The 11,369-nt window shown below is 44.6% G+C and overlaps 1 protein-coding gene across 1 annotated transcript in view; it reads right to left on the minus strand.

The window, feature by feature from the left end:
* LOC133339366 (interferon alpha-inducible protein 27-like protein 2A) overlaps nt 1–11,369 on the minus strand; it is a 163,411-nt gene that overhangs the window by 69,323 nt on the left and 82,719 nt on the right. The window lies entirely within an intron of this gene.

Consider the following 11,369-nt stretch of genomic DNA (forward strand, 5'->3'; position numbering starts at 1 on the left):
GATGAATCCCTGCAGTCACGAAAGCTTTAAATTGAAGGGGGGGGGGGGGGTCAAAAATCGTCCAAAATCGCGTGACGTCATTTTTGGACGGCCCCCAAGCGCAGCGAGGACGAATGCGCAGAAGAGCAGAACAAGCGAATGCACTCCATGCTCGGGTATGGGCAGGATCATAATAAGTCCTATCCAAAGCTGCTCAAACTGCCTACACGACTTAGGTCATTTATTTTTTCACAACGGTCTGCATAATACAGTGAAACTGCTTTCTTATCTTCATTATTATTTGTAACCTACCAATGTCTGCAGCCAGGATCAATCGATGACAATCCGATTACCTGCAGATATTTAACAGATGAGTTGCGTTGCACCGTTAATTCCTCCTGTTTGATAATTAATACTTCCCTTGTCCGTATGCATCTGTGCAGATAGTTTTTTTTTTGCGGTTAAGCCATCGTCCCCACATACCGCTCGTATCAATGCGGATAAGAGGAGCGGCGACCCACGACTCTGTGGAGTAACATTGGTATAAACGTTTGTTACAATATGAACAGCGCATTGAAAACGCGTACTATTCTATGTACTGTTCACAAAGTGTGTTCACAAATCCACACTGAGAAACACGATGATTAACAGAGGGGTGCAAATATTTGTTTCAATAGTGTATTTAAATAGAGGTGTTGCAGGTAAGTAGTTTTCAGTTTTAAAGGCATAGTTTAACAAGCCAACACTTCCATAATAGAGGTTTTTTGGGCTAGATCGCGTAACAACACTTGCCACCATCCTTCAAACCTATTGGTGAAAAAGAGCAACGTTTTTGTTTACATTATAATATCATCTTTACGCGAGAGCCGGGGTCTTATGGGACCCCGGGGTCCCGCCATAAGGTTAATCTTCTTTGGGTCTTACGGTAAAGTCCGAATATAAGTTAAAAAAAGACAAAAAACTACGATGTTTCGATCGCAACACAAGCGGTCGTCATCAGGTGGAGACGATCGAAACGTCGTAGTTTTGTCTTTTTTTTACCTATCTACGTGATTATTCTTTAGTTCTTTCGGTCAACGTGACTTTACCGAAAGACCCAAAGAATATGAATCCCTGCAGTCACGAAAGCTTTAAATCGAAATCTATCTACGTGACTTTACCGAAAGACCCAAAGAATATGAATTCCTGCAGTCACGAACGCTTTAAGTCAAGGTTTATCTGTTGATGCCATCTGCTTATCAGGGGCGGGGCGGGGGGAAAGCGAAACTTTTCTCATCACTTCCCTGCGGAGGCTTTCTGCGTTGGTGCAGCGACGTCCAACTCCAAAGTGAACCGGGAACGGAACGCGTTCCGAGAGGAGATGGAGCGATGAAGTCATCCCGTGCGCAGGTACTGGGAGGTTCGTCGCGTCGCAGATTCATGCGCGAGAGACGGTGACGGCTCGGGGGAAGCCTGCATCCAGCAGTGGATCGCTCATGGCTGACGATGGTCGATGCTGCGTCTTTGTTTGGGTGGCACCACACGTGCTACGTGCGGGAGCGGCACGGGTTCAGCGCACGCTCTACTGGGTATGCGTACATGTCAGTTGGGTAAATAAAGGATGTTGTGTATATGCATCACGGAGTCGGTGGACATGGCGAGGCATGTGTCATGTGTATGTATTGAGGATGTCCACGAGGCTCCCTTTAGTCAATCCACTGCTGGATGACGAATCCCAAAGCGGTGCAGGTTGCGAGGAGTTGTTTAACTTCACAACTCCAAACTCACCAGCGTGGGTTCGTGAAGGCGGAGAGCGTAGATGTGGGAGCATAGAAGTGCAGTATAGCAAGGAATATTGGTTATTTATTTCAAAACAAAATGGTTAATATCGTGGCTCTGCCCGTGCGTGGGAATGTTGGAGCCTTGTCAAGAATGAGATCCCCACTAAAGTCGTTCTCTTTTTTAGGGAAGTGGCGATGACTAGTTTCGATTTTCCCCGAAAAAATAAAATCTCACCAGTTGGGAATGTGCCACACACAACAACAACTAACAACTGTCTAACAAAGCGAGGCGTAACGCGGTTTTAATCGGTTGGGTATTCCATAATTAATTGATGTTCGCAACCACATCACTAATACGTCTCAAAGCAACTGCTGTGAGAATCTCGCCGGTTTTGGGTTCGTGTCCAACTTCCATTTTGCTGTGAATCATATTCAACGATGTGAAAATTTATATAAAATCCCATATAGGCGTGTCATACATTAATGAACGTGCATTAATGTATTTGTTAATTTAGTCATTAATTAATTTCTACTACTTCTCTCTTCCGTTTATTAAATAAATGCATACATCGACGTATTCAAATTATTTCTATGCATTTCCGTCCATTCATGTATTTTTTTCATGAATGCAATCTACGGATCGAGACGGATTCAGGCAGTGTGCACCCAGATTCACGGGGAGATCGGGAGAATGAAATTTAGAGTGAACAGATGGAGTTCGCGCTCAACAAATCAGTCACGAGAGATCCTCGCCATGGCCGTTGTCTCTTGCAGGGAAGTGGCGAGAAAAGTTTTGTTGATACCCCCGATAACGAAGTACCACGCACACACGCGCTTGGACACACACACACGCGCTTAGACACGCACACATGCTTGGACACACACACACGCTTAGACACGCACACACACACGCTTGGACACACACGCTTGGACACACACACGCTTGGACACGCACACACACGCTTGGACACACACACACGCTTGGACACACACACACGCGCTTGGACACACACACACGCGCTTGGACACACACACACGCGCTTGGACACACACACACGCTTGGACACACACACGCTTGGACACACACACACACGCTTGGACACACACACACTTGGACACACACACACACGCTTGGACACACACACACACACGCTTGGACACACACACGCTTGGACACACACACACACACGCTTGGACACACACACACACGCTTGGACACACACACACACACGCTTGGACACACACACACACGCTTGGACACACACACGCTTGGACACACACACACACACACGCTTGGACACACACACGCTTGGACACACACACACACACGCTTGGACACACACACACGCTTGGACACACACACGCTTGGACACACACACACACACACGCTTGGACACACACACACGCGCTTGGACACACACACGCTTGGACACACACACACTTGGACACACACACACATGCTTGGACACACACACACGCTTGGACACACACACACGCTTGGACACACACACATACGCTTGGACACACACACATACGCTTGGACACACACACACACGCTTTGACATACACACACGCCCTTGGACACACACACGCTTGGACACACACACACGCGCTTGGACATACACACACACGCTTAGACACGCACACACGCTTGGACACACACACACGCTTGGACACACACGCCCTTGGACACACATACATACGCTTGGACATACACACCCACGTGCATTTACAAAGACAAAACCCCCCATGTAGTACTGCTGGGGCAAGGGCTGTTGCGAGTAGCACCCATGAAGGCAGGCACGGCACACGAGGGGGTTGATGGCCAACACCACGCCCGGCCGCCTTCGTCTCCCTAGTGGCAATGGTTTTCTTTTACACCAGGTACTCATTTGAGGCTTAGTGAATCTAGGGGAGGCCCACGACCGGTTCAGATAATCGCCATCTGTGTTGGCCGTGAGCGGGAATTTAACTCGGGTCGCCGGGTTTGTAGTGCAGCAATAATACTATAGACCAGTGGTTCTTAACCTTGTTGGAGGTACTGAACCCCACCAGTTTCATATGCGCATTCACCGAACCCTTCTTAATTGGAAAAATAAAATATGATTTTTTCAAATTCAAAACATAGGTATATGTTTTACTGGTGCACAAAATGAACCATGCATCAACATCACTGTGTTCAAAGAACAAAACCAGCAAAACATGATTTTCACACAAAAACTAAAAATAATGAATACTTACTGCAAATCAGTGTGACTTCTGCTGTTGCCTTTCAGAGACCAGTTCAGAAATGCGCGGCTTCACCTTGGCAAGTGCCACTCTCATGTCATTTTCGCAACAAAGTCTGTTCCTTTTCTTCGTTTTTATGTCCAGCATCCTCGAAAAGGATTGCTCGCAAAGATATGTTGTAACAAACGGTATGAAAATCTCCAGGGCTTTCTTAGCAATAACAGGGTACGTTACCATTTAATTCTAGATTTGAAGCTTTCGTGACTGCAAGGATTCATATTCTTAGGTTTTTCGGTAAAGTCACGTAGGTAAACATTAAAATTAATAAAAGTAAAATAAAATAAAAATCACGACGTTTCGGAGGCAACACAAGCCTCCGTCTTCAGGTGGAACCGTCACAGCCACGACAGCTGTATCAAGACGGAGGCTTGTGTTGTATCCGAAACGTCGTGATTTTTTTTTTACTTTTATTAATTTTAATGTTTTACCTACGTGACTTTACCGAAAAAACCTAAGAATACGTTACCATTTGTTGACACCAAAACGTTGAGAGTGTTGTTGTTCTGAAGAGTTGCTGTTGAACCTGGCTCTGCTGAATTTAAATGATTTCGTCGAGGTATTCATCATTGACATCTGCTGTCTCAACACTAAACGTGAACGGCTGTCTCTCCCATGCTGGATATGACTCTCTTGTAGGGAAGTATCCGTCGAGAGACTTTTCAAGCTCATCTAAGTGCGTGGCAATTGCTTGCTTCAGTTCCGCGGGTACAGAAATGTCTTCGATTCCAGATACATCTTCGATCTTACTTACATAGTCGTCCAGCAGGGGAAAGTTTGCGAAGTTATCGTTCTCTGTTCGTCATTTCCATAACGGTAGCTTTTTTTGAAAAGCCTTCAGGTTTTCTTCCGCTTCAATGATGTTGACTCCACCGCCCTGCATCTGCTGATTGAGATGATTGAGAGCTGCGAAGATATCAGCCATGTAAGCAATCTGCATGACAATGTTGGTGCTCTTGCAAAAACAGGGCTAATTCCACACGCATGGCAAAAACACGATTCAGGACCTGTCCACGGGATAACCACCGAACGTTAGAATAGTACAGAAGTACCTCGAATTCAGAGCCCATTTCTTTACACAACTCACTGAAGATGCGGTGCCTCAGAGCACTATTTCGCACATAGTTCACGCATTCCACTACAATTTTTAATACTTCTGTCAGTTTTGGAGGCAAGGTTTTTGTTGCCAACGCATGCCTGTGCAGAATACAATGCGTAACAATGATGTGTGGTGCATCGGCTTTCACTAGCGCACCAAAACCAGACTTTCTTCCTAGCATGACTGGAGCTCCGTCCGAACAAACTGCAGAAACCATATCACACAAAAGATTGTTGTCTTTGAAGAAGTCATTCACAAGTTTCTTCACATCGGCTACCTTAGTTGTTGTTGTAAGAGGCTTACAAAATAAAAAAAATATTCCTTTATCACGTCGTCTTTCACATAACGCACGAATAAAGCAAGCTGGCTTAGATTGGAAACGTCTGTGGTCTCGTCGAGTTGCAGGCTGAATTTTGCCGGGATTGAAATCAGATCCGCAACTACTTGAGCCAAGATGTCTTTACTTATGTCCTCTATTCTGTCGCTGATGGTGTCATTTGAAAGAGGAATTTGGGATAACTTAACTTCAGCCGCTTTTCCCAGCATGATATTCGCCATCTTCAACACAGCTGGTTTTATGAGTGTTTCACCAATGGTGTGTGGTTTGCCCTGCTTTGCGATCAGGTAAGCAACCTCGTACGATGCTGTGAGGATCGGTTTGTTGATGGGTACAAAGCCGAGAACAGGCAGAGTAGCCTTTTCATCGAATCTGGCTCTCTTCACCTTGAATTCAGCGAGCGTTGTGTTCTTATATTCCCCATCTCCATGCAGCTTAAGAAAGTGTTCCCTTAGTTTTGCCGGTGCTAGACTAGAATTGCTCAACTTGGCATTGCAAATCATGCAGTTAGGACGCTGACTCCCATCACGTTCCGTTATAAATGTGAATCCATATTGTACATATTCGTCCGACCACTTTCTTTTTTTCCTCGACATAGTTAGTATGAAGGGATTAAAATATTAAGAAAGAAATCACACGACGTACCATCACGACAGTCACAAGTCGACTACCGAGCGCACCAAATTCCCTGCAGCACAGATAGGCCAAGCGATGTAGCGTGATCACTTGCAGCCAATGATGGCCAAGCCGGACGTGTCATCACGAATTATACGAGTCGGGTGTGTGTCTTAACCTCCGCCGAACCCCTGAGACTGACTCACCGAACCCCTGGGGTTCGATCGAACGCAGGTTAAGAACCATAGACTCAATATATACTACTATAGAGTCAGTAGATCCTACTATGAAGTCAGTTTAACGTAGGCTTTAGCGACTAATATTATTGATAATAAAAAGCCACCCATCCATGTGTAGAGATGTTACGTACCGGGGTGTAGCAACCCATTACGTTGCGGTGTCTACATCACGGTCCGTGCGTGGGGTGTCTACATCAACGGCCGCATAAAGCCCCGCCCCTCGGGGGGCAGTTGGGTATATAAGGCGGTGCGCGAGAGAGCTCGAGGCAGTCGTTGGAGCAGAAGAGCCAGTGAAGACTGAAGACCAGCTAGCTAGCCCTGGGACTGCCCTGACTCGCTGCTCTTGTAAGAGCCGAGCAGGGCAAGCCAGGGGCGACCTCAGAGCAGCGAGGTCTGTGTCCTTGTGAGGGCCAGGCTCGTGTGGCTGAGTGTCGGACCTGAGCCGAAGCTGGGCCAGGTGAGTTAGCCTCTATAGGATGGTCTGGGTTAGAGGGGTGTAGGAGCTAACGGGGAAACGTTAGCCGAGGGACACTGCCTCGGATAGACTGGGTGAAGGGGCCGTTACCCCTTCCAGTGTTAGGGTGCGCTACGTACTGTATAGTACCCATTTGTTAATAAATACGTGTTGCCTCCGTCAAGCGTCTCCTACGCTACTTACGCTGTTACACATGAATATTAATGAGGGGGGTGGGCCTCATGTGGAGTGACATCACGCACGTGACACACACACATTCTTGGCTCATTATATTAGTAATTTACATTTTTCAATTAAAAAAACGTCAAATTGAAAGCGAATTTGCGTAAAAATATTTATTTCCGCTCAACCTTCTTCTGCGAGAGTGTAAAAATCCACCCGCTCATGATTATTAATGACGGGGGGCCTCTTGTGCAGCGACGTCATGTACGGATGTAACACTGCGCTGCTTAGACTAATTTATTACCGTCACTTTCTGTAAAGAAACGTCATATTTAAAGCGACTTTGCAGAATAAATTATTGAATTCAGCTCGACCTTCCTGTATAAATCCACCCACTCATGAATATTAATGAAGGGGAGTATGCCTCATGGGGAGTGACGTCGCGAGGGGGGTGGGCCTCATGTGGAGTGACGTCACGCGGGACACACACACACATTCATGGCTTATAATAATCGTAATAATATGTTAGTAATGAGTAAATTCGTATGTGTTTCCTAAAAATTTCAAATTATAAGATGTATGATTTAATAATACGCTTGCAGGTCGCACTAAGCCTGTAGCTGTCAGAGCGGTTAAAAGTATTTGTATTTCTCTCAATTTCAATGGATTCTCTAATTAATCGTGGTCAACCAAACCCATCATTTTACCGTACGTTGCAGGGTTTACCTAAAAGATTTCCAAAATCTTAAACAAACACAACATCCAGGTTCGTTTAAATACAGTACACAAAATCCTTAATTTAATCCCATCTGTAAAATATGTGATTCCTGACATGCAATACCCTGGTGTCTACAAACTGAGCTTTGGTTGCGGCAGCAGTTACATTGGGGAAACGAAACGACATGTCTCGGACCGCGTCCGTGAACACAAAACAGATCTGAAACATGGTAGGACCAATACCTCTGCCATTGCCGATCATTGTTTTAACGCTGTGGGCTCACACGAAATAGATTTTTCCAAGACGGAGGTACTCTGCAAACCTACCGACTACCTTCAGAGATTTGTTCATGAAGCCATCCAGAAATATAAACACAGACACAACTTCAACCGAGAGGATGGGTACAAACTGAGCAATCATTGGAAGGACGTTATAACCAGGTAAAGTCTCAACTGACTGTGATGTTTCCATCATACCTGCCTATGTCAGCTGTTATTTCGACTCTCTGTATCTCTCTCTGTGCCTCTCTCATGCTCACATGTCCGTTGCATTGCACTCTCTTGCCTTTGGATGGCACTCTCATGGTCACATGTCTTTTGGATTGCACTCACATACTCACAGGCCCGTTTGGATTACATCCGTTGGGTTGCACTCCCTCGTCGAGGAGGCCGCTCACCTTCTTTTCTACAGTTACATGCTAATCTCTCACATTAACATCATGCTAATTTCTCACATTAACATCATGGCAATCTCTCACATTAACATCATGCTAATATCTCACATTAACATAGCCACTTCCGTGCCCTCGTCTAGGAGGCTGCTTTCCTTCTTTTCTACAGTTACATGCTAATTTATCACATTAACATCACTAGCCCCGGCCACTTCTATATGACCCTTAGGCTACACCCATCCAAACCTTTTAAAACAGTCTGCCTCAGCAGCAGACCGCGCTTTCCCACCTGATGACGGACGCTTGTGTTGCGCCCGAAACGTCGTGATTTATTTTATTTTATACCTACATGACTTTACCGAAAGAACCACAGAGTACAGTAATAATTAGTTTTGCACAACACTTCAACGTTATCAAAATCAATTGAGTGTCCTTGTTGGCAAGCATGTTCTGCAACTGCCACCAGTTGTGTTTGAGATTATTTAATATTTATTTGGTGTTATTTTAATCTTACGCTAATGTTACGTCCCGTCTGTCAAATATAGCATATGCCACGTACGCAATTTATCTGATACACACCTTTTGTTGATAACTTAGGCAATTCATCTTTAGTGCAAGATACTAATTTTTGAATTTTGTGTACGGTACCAAATCTTACTTTGATGTTTTGCTTTTGCAAAACACGGGCTAATTTGTCAGTTACTCCTGAGATAAATGGTATTTTAATTGTTTTAACAATCTGATCGCTTTCAGCAGTGTTGCTTTGCGTTCGTGATTTGGCATTCAGTGCTCTGTTAATTTGAGCATTATTTTAGCCATTCTGTCGTAGTGCTTCTTTAAAATGTTTAATCTCTCTCACTAGACTTTCACCATCTGACACTGTTTTAGCCCGATGTATGAGTGACTTGATAAGAGAGAATTTCTGAGCTGGGTGATGATGTGAATCTGCATTCAGATAGGCATCAGTGTGCGTTCCCTTTCGGTAAACGCTGTGTGTTATTTTGCCATTTAGACCAATACATCCTGTTATTAGATTGTAGTACCGCGATGTTTAAGATGATTCATATGCAGTGGTTGTCATTTTGAGCGTTCCAACTTTCTAGGCACCAGTGTTTGTTAATTCAGACAGCCGTTGAAACGGCAATGGACATTCTAGTCTCTTTGCCCTTCATTTGCCCTAGGGTGGGCAGCAGTTTTTTGGTGTTTTGCCATGGGTCCTCCCTTCCGCATCCTGTTCTGCTCTGTCCTTTGGAGATGTTGATGCCTGACCCTGTACGTACATTTCTCGTTTAGAAAATTCTTGTTTCTATCGGGTGGGCAGCGAGTGTATGGTGTTTTGTCATGGGTCCTTCCTTTCGCATCCTGTTCTGCCGACTTCTTTGGAGACGCTGATGCCAGACCCCTGTCCGTAAACGTATCTCTCAGAAATGTACCTGAGTCACTCCTTGCCCAGGCGAGGGTTATGTCCTCTTTGGCCTACCATTATTCTACATGAGTTTGGTTAATTCCTCGGAAAGCTAAATATACTACGACTTCACAAGACCCATTGTCAGCTCTGGTGATTGTTATAATGCCAATTATACTTTCGGTTTTCAGAAAACTTGTCTACACTGTATGTCTACAAGGAGTTATGACATTCAAAATAAACAATATCACTCTTAATTTTTATATTTTTGGAAAGGGCATATATGCAACAGTGGTCATTGGCAAGAAAATTTGTAAACTCCTTGGCAGTTTGCATGCAGATATTTGGTGGCAGAATGATCGTCAGAACAGGGAAATCAACGGATTGGTGTCGGGGTCATAGTTACAGCCATGATGCGCATTGCGTTACTTAATTGTGCATCTCGAAATTGTGTGCACATGCACCCGGACAAGGCTGGAGGGCATTGGCTCTGCCACTGAGTAGATCGTTGAGAGGGTGGCAGTTTGCAGCACATCGGCTGAGGCGTTCCAAGTTGTTCCTGCAAATTTTTATTTTTTAGCAGGGCGATTCTTGATTTGATAATTTCACAGAGCTGTTTCATGTTGAGCCTTGAAGGTCACAGTTCTATCCATGATAATCCCTTGATATCTTGGACTGGGGATCATAGCGTACTGGGCTACCTCAGAAGGACACGTGAAGGGTGGCGGTATCTGCTGCGTGATTGTTCAGGAGGAACGTGCTTGCCGTGTATTTGGAAATATTTATTTGGAGTCTCAAGCGGTGAAAATATCCCTCCAACAACGTGAGATCAACCGGTAAAGGATTGGCAAAGTTGTAGAAGTTTGTGCCCATTGCAGCAAGGGCTATGGTTTCTGCACCCAGGAGCTTGTGAGATAATGGACATGGCAGTCTGTCTTGGCTATGACAATATATTAATGATAATATCAAGCGAAGTCAATGGTATAATGCAAGGCTGGCAACTTCAGACATTACAGTCCCTTACATCATATTTAACAATAATATTCGTATCTGGCAATATTGTTATAACAACAATCTCACATATGGTTAGCACGGTTGGCTATGTACGGTGCAAAAGAAGTTCAACATATGTACATACGAGGCATGCAAGAACCTTGCTTTTATTTTCTGTGCCATTTCCTTTTTGGTATCGAAATCTTTTTCCTGTACAAAGCACAAATTCAGCCAAAGTTAGAATCTAGTAGTGGGTTTTTACCCTTTTAAACTGGTACAAAACTGACACCTTTATTCAAGGCATCATGTTTGCAATAACCACAACACAAGTAGTCAAAAAAGCAAACAAAAAGAAGCAACTCTGATAATGATAATAATATGCACTGTCCTTGAAGTTGATTGGTCCACACCCGAGACGGCTTTCTTTAGAGCCTAGTCCCCATTGGTTAGTTAGAATCGTCGTCACATCTGGGGTGGAGCACTTAGTTCCCCTTTTGGGACGTTAGGGGTATGCTCAAATACAATAATTGAAAACGACATCAAATAAAAACCATCATCAAGCATCTTCAGGAAAAAGATCCAATAATTCGGAATAACAATCCAGCGCGATGTTCATTCTCAACAGATGCCT

The sequence above is a fragment of the Lethenteron reissneri genome, unplaced genomic scaffold, assembly GCF_015708825.2.
Source record: "Lethenteron reissneri isolate LAM-NWPU_2019-01 unplaced genomic scaffold, ASM1570882v1 scaffold_1848, whole genome shotgun sequence".
NCBI lineage: Eukaryota > Metazoa > Chordata > Hyperoartia > Petromyzontiformes > Petromyzontidae > Lethenteron > Lethenteron reissneri.